This window comes from Alligator mississippiensis, chromosome 8 (assembly GCF_030867095.1).
Source record: "Alligator mississippiensis isolate rAllMis1 chromosome 8, rAllMis1, whole genome shotgun sequence".
In the NCBI taxonomy this organism is placed as follows: domain Eukaryota; kingdom Metazoa; phylum Chordata; order Crocodylia; family Alligatoridae; genus Alligator; species Alligator mississippiensis.
The window spans coordinates 15,496,524-15,510,179 of NC_081831.1; the positions used below are offsets into that span (position 1 = coordinate 15,496,524).

The 13,656-nt window shown below is 43.4% G+C and overlaps 1 protein-coding gene across 5 annotated transcripts in view; it reads right to left on the reverse strand.

Moving 5' to 3' along the window:
* Positions 1–13,656, reverse strand: part of TNRC6C (trinucleotide repeat containing adaptor 6C) — a 619,746-nt gene that overhangs the window by 382,163 nt on the left and 223,927 nt on the right. The window lies entirely within an intron of this gene.

Genomic DNA, 13,656 nt, shown 5'->3' on the forward strand with positions numbered 1-13,656 from the left:
ATTACTTTGGTTTTAGGGGTTGGAAGATGAAAATATTTATTGTTTTCTCATCGCAGTAATCAACATGGGACTAGATGGTCTATGATGTCCTTGAGATCACTATGTCCAAATGAACAGCTGTCCCATACAAGCTCCATTTTCATTTGGTATGTCACACTGCAAGGTGTAAATAGGTAAGGGAAGCTGATATGCAGATGTAGCAAAGAGTAGGATTACCAACCAGCAGTCTTTACTTCAGCCCCTCAGTCCTGAGCTTTTCTATGATTCCTAATCCTCTAATAAGGATTGAGTTTGGCCTAGGAGAAGGCACCAAATTCAGCCAGTCGTGTCAAAAATGCCTAGATATTGGGAAATCTGCTGAGCTGAGCAAAGAACTCGGAAAATATTTTTTTCAAATACAGGCTTAAAAGTGAATTCACTTTTTGGTAGTGTTGGAGTAATGGCATAGCTGTGATGGTCCAGTTGTGGATGATATCTTTTACTGGACCAACTGCATGGTTGGGTTAAAGTTAGACAAGCTTTCGAATGCGTGGCATTCTTCATTGGGCCACTTTTTGCACATTTGCTTTCCTTCAGCATTCTAGCAAAGCTGGCTGAAAAAACAGCTCATGTGATAAGAGTATTTATGGAGAGCAGGTTTTCAGCAAATCTACTTAATTATCTACCCTAGCAAAACAATTCCTAGGAATCATGCTTCTCCAATCAGGGTACTGAAACACTACCAGGTGACTTTTATGGCAAATGAAAACCAGCTAACACAGCTGAAATTTCAAAATTTGAACATGCACACAAAATTGCTCAGAAGCAATTTAAAGAATAAGAATAATTCACAGATTTTATTTGAGAGTATCTTAGGGTGCATCCCCATGAGTGGGAATGTGCATTTCCCTGGGGATAAATAGCAGCAGCACATAATTATGCTGCTGATAGTTGTTGTCCCTGGGAACACCCCTGCAAGCACACTGTGGCCTGCGGCAAGTTGCCTTAGGTAGGGCAGGGAGGGCTGGGACCAGCACCTGGGGCAGGGGGGACTGGGACCAGCACCTGGGCTGGCCCCAGCAGCCTCACCTGGGGTCCTGGAGGACGCCTGGGGCTGTAGCGGCAGCGATCCAAGCAGCTGGAGCATGGCTCTAGCCAGCCAGCCTCTGGTTTTGGGTGGCACACGCTGCAGTCACATGCACCACGCTGCTTTTCTTGGTGCAGTTTTTTTTTTTTACACCAGGATCTCCCAGTGTAAAAAAACTCCACCATGCTGCTAATTAGTAGCATGGCAAATGCGTACATGTGGCACGTGTGGTTTACGGCACTACAGACAAGTTTGCGGTTCTGCAAACCACATGTGCGTGCTAATGGGGACGTGCCTTAGAATAGCAGACAAATCTGGGGCGGTAATGAACTGTACATGGATAGTTAGTTCACAAAAAGGAGAGGGTACATTACTCAAATACATTTTTGCTATGAATATTTTCATCAACTCTGGAGAAGATTCTTGAGTTGTTATAAGTGAACTGAAGCATTATGATGCCACCAGATATTATTTAGCATCTCTACAAATGTGTAAAAACACACGGTGCCTCCCTTAGGAGCGTGCAATCAGAGTACATCCTGTAAACACAGGGAAGAGGAATGGAAGTAGTAAAGAGGGAGAATAAGCAGTAAACTATAGTACACAGCTTGTAGTTCAGTGTGTTCTCTTTCTTACAATTGTTTAATAGGGAAGACTGGGGTTGGCAGCCTATTTCATCATGTGGGCAAACAATATTTTCACAAAAAAAGGAGTATAAGGTTTTAGCTGCCCAAGCAACATGATCCCCGATTTCTTTACAATATTTAATATCTGGTCATGAATATTAACTGATTCATCACTTGTAAACTTCTTGTGACAAATAGCTAGATCTGAACTAAACAGAAGTCAATATTGCCATAAAAGAGATGACTTCAGTGTGTGCAAACTATTGATTAAATTCCTGCTTTATTTTATATATATTATTTATAAACTGTCTGTTGATGACTCAGCCCTTCTCTGAATCCTTGCCAATATTAGCCTTTTTTTTTTAACTGTTCTACTTTTGTGACCCTTGGAACAGCTGCACTGGTGTTGGTGAACTAGGTGTTGGGACCATTATAGATCACTTGTATCTTGATCAGATAGGTCTGAGCCATGTTAGATGACACAGAGTTTAAAGCCCCAGCAGCTTGTGCTCCTATCTGTGCTCATGCTGGTGCTGATGCTCTAGTGTTAGGGACAATAGAAATGTTCAGAAATAGTGTCTAAATTAGGAACTGCCAAAGATGTTATTCAAGGGTTGATATACCCAGAAGAGGTAACCATGGGCAAGCATATGATTTCTGAAAGGTTAAAATGAGTCTTAACCATGTAAACTGGCTTTCAAGCCTGTGTATACTAACCAAAGTTTGGTATGGGATGTAGGATAAATTTAAGACTAACAAATAAAACTGCAAGGAAGGGGAGTTGTATCGAACAAAAGAACTCAGGACTTCACTGATATTTGGAAACACATGCAGGACCTCCTGAGGTAGCTAAGAACCACACTATAGAGGGCATTTATCTTGCTTATTACCAGGGATCCCCAATTTTCAGTTAAAAAAAAAAGTAATCCCAAATACACATTTTCCATGACTTAAATGAAACCCATATATATATATATACATACAGACATACATATACATATACTTACATACATGTACATATACACACATACGTGTGTGTGTGTATGTATATGTATATCTGTATGCAAGCTTTGCATTAGCTAATCTTAACTAGACAATTGCCTGGATTTCGTGTGTGTGTGTGTGTGTATACATGTATACATACAGACATATCTGTATGTGTATATATATATATATATATATGTGTGTGTGTGTGTGTGTGTGTGTGTTTGAGTGTGTGTATACATAAATAAATGGTGTTTCATTTAAATCATGGAAAAATGTGGATTTGGGGTTACTTTTTTTAACTTAAAATTGGTGCTGTTTTTTTTAAATCAGAGAAAACCAGGATCCCTGCTTATTACAAATCCTGCAACTAAACTGTGGGGCCTGCTAAGTTGCCTGCTTTGTACTGATGTGATACATCATTATTGTTCAGTTTAACTGTGGTGGCCAGAACCAGAGGGGTTACTATCATGAGCAATAAATATATGCTTTTGGAGACATCCAGGCAATTGTCTAGCAGTTAAGATTAGCTAATGCAAAGCTTGCAAGTTTGCAACCCACAAGTGGAATATGACTGTCACAATTTAACCAAAGTGTTGAATCTAACTGTTTGCACTGATCATGGGACTGACTAGGCCCCAAAAATAAGAAAACCACAAGATTAGCTGATCTAACAGGTTTTTTAAAGGTCAGCCATAACAAGATCTGACCACCTAATATAATTAGCACATTCCAAGGAATCCAAGGAATAAGAAACCAAGGGATTGTGCTTGGGCAGAGTAATGCTAATTTCAAACCTCAAAGTAATGTGGTGTAATTTGCTTATTGGGTGAACCCAAGTTCAGGCAGTAACCTTCCATGATAATTTCTAACACCTTTTAATCCCATAGGGTAACAGCCATAGGGCAAGATTGTGAGTGGCTCTAAAGCCAACAGATTAGCATAAAATAAGGCATAAAGGAACGCGCATGTCAAGTGACCAGTTAGAAGGACGGGACAGAAGGACCGTCGCTGTACCAAGCCTGGACCCTGGACTCCCAGTGTGAGTGAGGAGCGGATCCTGACCAAGGGATCTTCCTGGTGACCCCTCGGACGGCGTTGATTGGGGACACCTGACTTCACTCGAACAACTTGGCGCGCACCTGGCATAGAGGGACTGCTGATAAATTGCCAACCCCATGTGGGAACTCTGTCATACTGTCTATCTGTTGTTATCATTCACTATTAGCTCTTTATTACTGTACTATCTGTTTGTCGCATTAACCTTTCTGTTAATTGTTGTACGCTAAGCTATAAGTAAATTTGCCTTTACTTCACTCCCGACTTGCCTCCTCAATCCTGAACCCAGCAGCCTAACGGCTGATACACTCACGGCGCCTAGCTGGCCTGTGACATTTAACCAATTTTTATACTTCAATTTTGTAGATCCTGTCATATGCCAAAAAAATGTTTCTTATTTAAAATAATCTGAATGAAAGGTGTTGGTCTGAGTTGGAGTACTCACAGCTGTATAGAAAAAAGTTGGTATGGAGCAAAACCATCAAAATGGTACTAAACTGGTTGTATATATATTAGCCATTCAAGAGTATAATCTGCTTTTAAAAATTAAGATCATTATCCCACAACATGATAGATACACACAGGAGAAAATATCCTGAAATTCTGATGCTGATATGTCCAAATCTTGATAATGTGGAAGAGTTTTCACCCATCAGATCCTGCAAGCTATTTGCAGCACAATGGAAAGCCGCAGATCAGTAATTGAGAAGGACACATCCTCTTTCTTATATTGAGTCTGTCTGTGAGTCATGATGATGGCAAGTTAATTAATTATCTCCGGCATCAGTTTACTTGAAGATCTTTTTTTCTAGCAGTGCATCAAAGAAACCTGATAGAAGCCTTGATTAGGAGGATAATGAAGGAAATCTCCAATAGATTATATCATTTCTAGTCTATTTGCAGCCATTCTTAACATGGGCTGCTTTCATGGTACTAGGATTCATGTCAGGGAAATTTTATAAGCATGTAAAATCCACCTCAGATGTACTACTTAGGGATAAATTCAAGTAACTGTTCAGTTTATCATATTGCTGTCAATGGAGTGGAGGGGAAAAAAAGAAATCAGCTGGCTCAATATTGGGAAGAAATGTAGTGTGTGTGTGTGTGTGTGTGTGTGTGTGTATTTCCTACCTCCTGTTCATTCCATAGGGAGACCTATATTTGGAACTCAAATCAGAGAGTATAGACAGATCTTTGTACAGTATAGGTAAAGCATGCTTCTATCACAGTATAAATATAGCAAAACTTGCAATTCTAATATGGTTTTATCCAGTGTTAAAGTTACAGAAGCTGAGCTCGCTAGCACCCCTACAGAATGAGACAGATTTACCAGTTACACCATAACAGCTGATGCTTGTTCCCTAGCTGCAGTGGTCCTTCTCCTCCCCTTTTAAAGCAGTTGAAAATTAAGTCTGTACACAGCCAGAGATAGCCTGGGATCCCTCACCAGGCTTGCAGTCCCGGGAAATAAAACACAAGCAAGAGAGTGGGAGCGCTGGTGAAAAGGAAAACTAGGGATTCATATGCCTGGAGGCTTCTTACTACCATTAACCTTTAAGCAGAGTCTCCTATGGTATGGTTTGCCTGGTTCCTTGCCTTTTTCCTTCGGTAGTGCAATTCATTGATCCCCTTTTCCTCTGAATCAAATTATTAGAGCCCCACACTGGGAGTGCTGAAATTACCTGGCAAACCAATGCCAGCCACTTGACTGGTGAAATAATAAGATGAAAGTAGCAATGAGCAGGACAGGGCATGGAAGAAAACTTGCACTTACTATATATCCCCGCAGCCAAAGAGCACAGAAAAAAAGAGGCTGCAGAGCTAACAAAAAAATAGTCTACCTTTCCTTCTCCCACACGGTGACTGTGAGAAGGCATATCAATAATGAAAGTAGCAAGGCAAGTTCTGCCTATTCTTACATCCTAATGGGATGCTATGGAGTTAAGTCAGTACAGTGTTTAGCCCAACAGAAGATATGGTGTGTCCAAGGGAATGCTCTGTTGTTTTGGCAGAACATGATCAGTACGTGCACGAAGGAGAAAAATATGGCACTTTTTTTTTTTAACATATAAACTTTTTTCTAAGAGTGTGTCCCATTGCCTTTAGAAATGAAAATGAGCCTCCAGCACCTCTTTGCTAAGACTGCCCTAAAGGGCATCAATGGTAGCCTATGCTGTGGAATCATGCCATGTAGAGAAATGTCCAGTGGGAATAATAGTCACTACCAATTTCTTTCTTACAGGACACTGAACAGCTGCCATAAGGGTTTCTATTGAACTGGAGTCAAAATAACAACTCAGAGATGAAAATCTCCCTATCTCAACACCATCCACCTTTTAGGTGCCCCCAGTACAAATTCTCTTTGTATTTAAAGTCCTCTTGGGAGATCCATATTATTTTCCTGTTGCCCAAGCCATGCAGAGTGCCAATCTAATAGCAATGGGAAATAAACTGTCAGCTTCAGAGATACCAGTGTATTGGGCTTATCTCTATCTCTCACAGGTAAAGCCCCAAGCCATTCCCAGGAAACCCCAGTGGTACATTTAAGCAATCTGTTTACTGTAAGATGAGACTCAAGATTTTTTCGTCAGCATTGAGCACCTACCAAACTATAGTTGGTAATAGTTAGATGGACTCGAGATGCCCAGCTACCTCACTCTAAGTTCCTGGACAGACAGAAGCAGGAAAAGGAGTGATGGTCTGATGGACAGACACACTGTGGTAATGAAATGAAGTAGTAGCTTGATATACAGAGAAAGAAAAAGAAAAGACGAAAAAGAAAAAGACTACTACCACCACCACGTCACAGGAAGCAAATGGCTGACTCTCCTCAATGAATGTCCATCACCTTGTTTTTCATCTGGTAAATGGCAAGTGATAGCGAAATGCTGCTCTTCACACGACAGAGTGCCTGCCATCGTTCTCTGGCAGCAGTAAACTGGATTCATGCAAAGTATGGAGAAGTGAGAGAGAGAGGAGGGGAAGGAAACAAAGTATTTTATGGGGTTAAATGTCCTGGTCTGAAGTAAAGTAATTTCCTTCAGTCTCCTGCCATTTCCTTGTGGAGGCTTATCATCTCCAGCTGGGACGATATAAAGCCCCATTTAATCGAGATCCATTTAACACTGAATCACGCTAACAAGATTACTTAGCCAGGGCTAATTCTGCATTTGCTGAAGTGCAGTATCCAGGGTGAGTAATCTCTATGTGCTGGTGGCAGGTTCAGAGACAGGTTAGCCAGGGGCTTAGCATCACAGACAAAACATGGAAAGTGCATGGAGGACCCTAACAATGAAAATCCAGCCAGTTTAGTCTATTTGGCTATTTCCCTTCCCTTACTCAATGTTATTTGAGATCAGCGCAGAGAAGGTTTCCTCATTACCCCACAGGATCCTAAAAAAAGGAATTATTTTCTTTGTCCTTGCTAGCAGATGAGCAGCCAATACAGTAAAATCCCCTTCAGTCATTATCTGTTAAGTGCATTGCATCCTTTTGAGTTAAACGGCATGCTATTTTTTGCACGGGACTGAATTCAAAATGTTTTGCTTTCCACCTGGAGATAATTCAAGAACTGGGGGCTAGTTGAATGCATTTATACACACACACACGTGATAGGCATTCACACAGTTTCTTAAAGTAGTCTTATGATTCAGTCACTTAAAATACAAAATGAAAAAGCTCTACTGTTTATGATTATTATTAATGGCAGCAAAATACTCAATTCTAGGGAAAGAGTGAAGAGTCTTTTTTTACTGGGAAATCCGCTTTCCATGATACATAGAATACAATTGGTATTGGCATACATAATATTCACCCTGGTCTAAATGAAGTTTACACCTGACATGGAGAGATGTACAGCAGGTGCACCTTTGAACTGGTTCACAGAGCCCCAGGTCAGTGTTAGGCATGGAAGACATGTTCCACGACACAGGTGTGGTCGGTCCTCCAGACATCCCACACCGCAGTGCTCTTCACTCCTCACTGCTGCAACCGGCTGGTTGGGGACACAGCCACAACTCTGCTGCCCCTTTTTCCCTTTTGTTGGCCCTTTTTTTTTAAAAAGTAATGAGCTCTCTTGTACTACTTGGTCAATAAAAGTTATCTTTTTAACAACCAGCTGTGTCCTCACTCCCTGCTCAACAATGGCCCCTCATTATATCTCCCCAGGTTCTGGGAACCCCCTCCCAGGCTGCCCCAAAACAGGCAAGCACTGCAGACATCAGGCAAATTCAGGCTACTCAAGTTTACTGATAGTGAATTCATTTTTGAAAGAGAAGGGAAAGCAGAAGAGCGAAGATGGCTACAGGTCACCCACACACTGGGTACCAAAGCACAGGTGTCAACACTCCCCACCAACTTGCTTATTGTTAGGCACGCTGAGATAGGGGCTCAGTCCCACAGCACCTGGCATCGGAGCCACAGCTCTTGAGCGCATAAAACGTGGCTGTTCTGTCTGGAATACTGGGGCAGTGTATGCATGGACACCTCTGATCTGTGGCAGCTGTGAACTGGTTCCCAGGGCAGCCAGTGACACATGGGAATGGTTCAATTGTTACATATTTCTGCACACTATATTACTACCTAATAATTAGAGTTTCCCAGTGGAGGCTCTCAAAGTCCTTTGTACAGGCGCATTGTGCAAAACATGTCTCCAAATTGTCTAAAAATCCATGAGCAGAATTAAGGTTGTTGTATTCTACCAAAATATATTTTTTATTCCTACAAAATAAGAATCATATGTTTGCTTATTATATGGACAGACTTATGATGTCCCCAACCTTCCAGTTTCCTTTTCAGTGTGTAGGATTTTGGACACAGGGCAGTAATAAATGACACTGCTGTCACTTAGCAACCTAAACTTTTGATTTGATTTTTAAATAAATTAAGCGTCTTTATTTTTGGAATGTCTTAGGTTACTTTATTCATTTAATTTTATATTTTGTGAGGGTTTTTTTCTGCTTGGGTAGACACATGAAGATACAATCTTTTAAACTGTAAACAATGGAGATAGGCACTAGGCAGGTCTCCAGATTGTTAAGAAGAGTGGGTGGTAGTGATGAGCAGGGATGGTAGTTTTCTCTGTTTAAAAATCACAAATTCTCTGATTTTAAAAAGCCGCAAATTCTCTGATTAAAACCCCCAAAATTCATAATTTTCCATGATTAAAATGGAATGCCACTATGTGTATGTATATGTACACACACACACACACACATATATATACACATATACACACACACACACATACCTATATATATGTGTGTGTGTGTGTGTGTGTGTTTCAGTTGAACACAATGTTTTATTGATATACTTACAATTTTAAAGCAATTTGGAAGCCTTCCAATGCCTCAATCACTATAATAAAATAAATTCTAAATACCTATACATTTTTCTGTTTGATTTTGGGCTTTTTATCATGGAAACTCAGAGCTACCCCTGCCTCCTGCACTCACCAGGACAAAGGTCCAACTGTGGCTGTTCCCTTCTGCTGCTTTGTGGTACTGAGCAGCCCTGATCTGCTGTTGCCCTGCCCCTGCCCATGCTGTTGCCTCCAGCCCTGATGGTGCCCCTCACTCCTGACCTACAGCCCTCTGGCCCTGCTGGTGCCCCTCACTCCAAACCTGCAGCCCCTGGCCCTGCCAGTGCCCCTCGCTTGGACCCACAGTCATGCGGCCCAGTCTGGCTATGGGCCTGTGCCCCACTGTGGGTGCAGAAATCTCGTGGGGGGCATGTGCCACCCCACTGCATCACCTGTACCCCCCCACCTCCCCAATGTGTAGCCTGCACCCCTTCCCACCCCACACATAGCCTGTGCCCCTCCCTCCCTCGTCCCCATCAACTTACCTGGAGAGAGCTGTGGGAGCTGCTCTCCACTACTGCCTAGCTGCCACATGTATGTGTGCATGCACGCACATTCACATGGTCCCCCTGCCTCTGATCACCTTCCTCCTGCTCCCTGCAGCCCTAAGCAGCGCCTTGTAGGCTGGAACTCATCCAGCCTGTAAAGGCAAACCCATGGTTTCCTGGGTTTTTCTCCTTTAAAGGGGAAAATCTATGATTTTCTCCTTTAAAAGAGAAAATCCACGTTCTTCTTCGTTAAAGGAGAGAATCCATATTTTTTGCCGCAAACAGCAAATGCAGATCCCTGGTAATGAGCTTAATAACAGCCAACGTTCCCTCTAAGGAGCAGAGGTCTGTGAGCACACTGTTTTGGTCGTGAGTGCGCTGCTTCGGTCCGTGAGCGTGCCGCTTCGGTCCCGCCTCCCCTTTTGGCGCAGTGCAGTGCGGTCCACCAGTAAGTGTCCCAAAGTAAGTGTCCAGGTGGGAGTGGGCAGGGTTCGGCCACCACCCTTCTCCATGCTAACTGCTGCCCAGAGTGGCGCAGTGGAGCGCTGTGGGGCAGCCATGGGCCGGACACAATCAATCGATAGAACTGAAAGGGAGGCACCAGGGCCGCCGTGGGACACTTACCGAAGGTAAGCTCCTCCCTTCTTATGCAGGGCAGGCAGCGGCTCCTCCCTGAGGTGAGGGTAGGTGAGGCAGGGACAGGGACGGGGACGAGGGCTGGTGCGGGCTCCACAGGCTCCGGGGAACTGCTCCACTCCCCAGCCCTGATGCCATGTGCCTCCTCACTCCGCCGCATCACCTCGGGGGAGCAAGGAAGCACATGGCATCAGGGTTGGGGAGTGGAGCAGTTCCCCAACCCCAGCCCCTGTCCCCACCTCACCTTGCCTTGGGGAGGAGCTGCTGCCTGTCCTGCATGACGAGCTTACTTTCGGTAAGCGTCCCACGCCGGCCCCGGTGCCTCCACTACGCTCCGCACCCAGCTCCTCTCCGGGCAGGTGCGTGGCATTAAAAAGTTTGTGCGTGGCAAGATGTTTACTTGTGCGTGGCCACGCATGCATGCAGCTTACAGGGAACACTGGTAGCAGCTACTACAAAAGCCTCCTTCATTCCAGGGCTGTACAATGTCTCCTAACACTCGCATCAGTAGATTTTGAATCAGGCCCTCAACATGCTTAGCCAAGTTAGACATGTACAGTGCAGGCCATTTTCATTTGAATCTCAAGAACAAAACCTCAAAGCAAACTGAATGTCAGAGCTACAGCAGAATTCATAGAAGATTCAACTTTTTGGTTCTATGGACAACACCTGCTAGGCCATTAATCCTTCTCTATGCATTGGCTGGCCTAGACAGAAAGATCTGAAGCAAATTATACCAAAGAACCAGGCCTAGTGGTTAAGCTGTATGTCTGCCAACTCAGGGTTCTAATCCTGGCTCTACCACAAACTTACTCTGTGACCCAAAGGCCGTGTCTACACATGTGCTTTACTCTGAAGCAGACCAATTATCTGTGAAGTAAAGCATCACCACCATTGTTACGTCTCAGCTCTGTATTCTTGGGCAACCCTGGCACAGGATGCAGTCTGTCTGACTCACAAGGACTCCCCCCCCTCCCCTCCTCTACATAAATGAAACTGATTAAGATGCAGCGAGAGACGCACCTAAAACTCTCCAGATAAGGGTGAGAAGAGTGAACAACTGCCCTCGGTCTCATCTGCATCTGAGATGGAACCAGATGACCATTCATTTACATGAGAGATGGAAAACAGAAAGCCTGAAGCAGAGACTGCAGTGAATTCTGGGACCAGAGAAGCAGGAGAGTGCTGCATGATGGGGAATCTGTGCTTCCAATGTTAATTAACCCATGTTCACACACACCCAGCTCAGCATTTATCAGACCAGTTCTAATCTGGATTTGCTAAGGACTTTTCTCCCCCCAGACACACACACACAGCTCTAAGTTTAATAGGCATCTCGGGCCGTACATTCCCCGGTCCCACTATGGGAGGCCTATTTAAACTTGATTGACTAAAACTCGGTTGCCAGGTTAGGGAATGCTGAGGCAAGAGACCGAGTCCGAGGGGGTACGGGCAACATTTGAACAATGGTTAAGGGTTCATCACAGCATCCAGCCTGCTGGAGCCCTAATCCCAGGTGTTGTCATATCTTTCCCAAAAGGTTATGAGCACCCCAATAATTGCTTTAAGTCTGTTAAAAGCCTATAGTAAAATCTGGAAAAGTCATGCTAAGCTGAGGCTTGTGCACAACAAGTAAAAATCCAAAATCCTGATGCTGCAAGCTATCTATTGTTACTGAAGAAACCATGAGATATCCCATCAGGATATCTGCCATCCATAGGAATCTCAAGCTGGCTCCCAAGTATTTGGGTTACTCCCTTATCTTAAGTGTTTCCTGATTATCAATCAGTTTCCTGAGATGGTCCAAACCAGAAACCCCTTGTCAATAGAAAAGACAATGATTTACACTACTGAGGGTGCTTCGAAGCAGCTGAACTGAGGGTATAAAAATCTGTAAGTGTGTGTGCTTAAAAGAAGAAAGAAAGAAAGAAGAAGAAAACTCCTGTGCTGACACCATCCCCTGTCGTTCTTGGGACGCTGGAAGAACAGATCGTCTCTCTCTTCAAGGACTGTGCCTGTCAGCTTTGCAGCCTGGGTACCGTGGACTCGGTGAGATTCCCAGCTTTCTCTCTTCTTTCTAGGCATAAACTTCTGAACCTGACCTGTATCAGTTAAGCTTGAGCTAAGTTTCCCCAAATACTTAGTGAAACCAGGGTAGTATTGTCATTGTTTGTGTTTGTTTTTCTTTTGCATGTCTATTACTACTAGTACTATTATATATTTCATATGCTTAGCAATAAATAACTTTTATAGGCAAACTGGTAGTAATTGGGTATATTTTTCCTTCTCTGCTTCTTTTTCCTCCTGTGCTCTGCAGCAACGCTTCTTTTACCTATGCTAAAGATCCCTGTGAAGCCTAAAATATTGTGGGGTCTGCTCATCAAGAGGCCAAGATTGGGACGTGCTGAGTTTGAAACACATAAGGGGATCAGCTTGTACAGGCTGATTGACCCAGTTTGACTCAGACGTGCCCTTATGAACTGAATGCTGGCCCATGAGGGTGTCAGCTGGACACCCAGCCGGATTCAGAGGGATTCTGTTTACCTGTGTGCTTGTGTCTAACTGCATTTTATTGTTGCTCTTATGAACTGATTCTTGGCATATAAGGGTGTCAGCCTGTCCATGCTGATCAGCCCGGCCAGATCAGGCGTGTCACGTTAATTTGTGTGTGTTTGTGTGTATGACTGATTTGGTGACTGGAGGAACCCAGTCCCATTGAGATTGAGTCCTGCAAGATAGCTCCACTGGGGGTGAGGGCTTGCAGAAGGGAGAAATACAGCTCCGTATAGTAACACAAGCAGCACATTGACAGAATCACCAAGACCCTAGAAACTATCCTTTAACAAATGAGCACACCCCAAAGTAATGGGCAAATTTGGTAACACCATCTACATGTGCAATGATATTGGACTGCAGTAAACTAATTTATGCTGGCATAAGTTAGCATGGTTGGGACAGTACTATCTTATGCCAGGGTAATTTACTGCGATTTACTGTACCATTTATATCAAATAAACACACCTTGTGCTACTTGTAAAATGAAAGCAGCCAAGAGAAAAGGACATACTCATACATTCATACTGCATCAAAGTCAGTGAGGCCTAGTGGCTTGGGGATTGCACTGGGAGTCAAGAACACCTGGTTTTATTTCTGGCTCAGACAATAATCTTCTATATTATCTTGGGCATGCCACTTCCTTTCTAAGCCAAATGGAGACATATTTGTAAACCACTTTGAGATCTTTGCTTCGAATTCATTATTTAAAAACTAAGCAAATAAACTCCAGACCTTCAGTGGTAATTAGTAGGTGCCTAACTGCCATTGAAATCAATGGGAGATAAATACCTAATGGCCCATGTAGAAAGTGCCTCCACCTGAAGATGGAGCCATATGTTTATCTTACTGTTATGTTGTTGCCTTGCTTTGATATTGCATTAT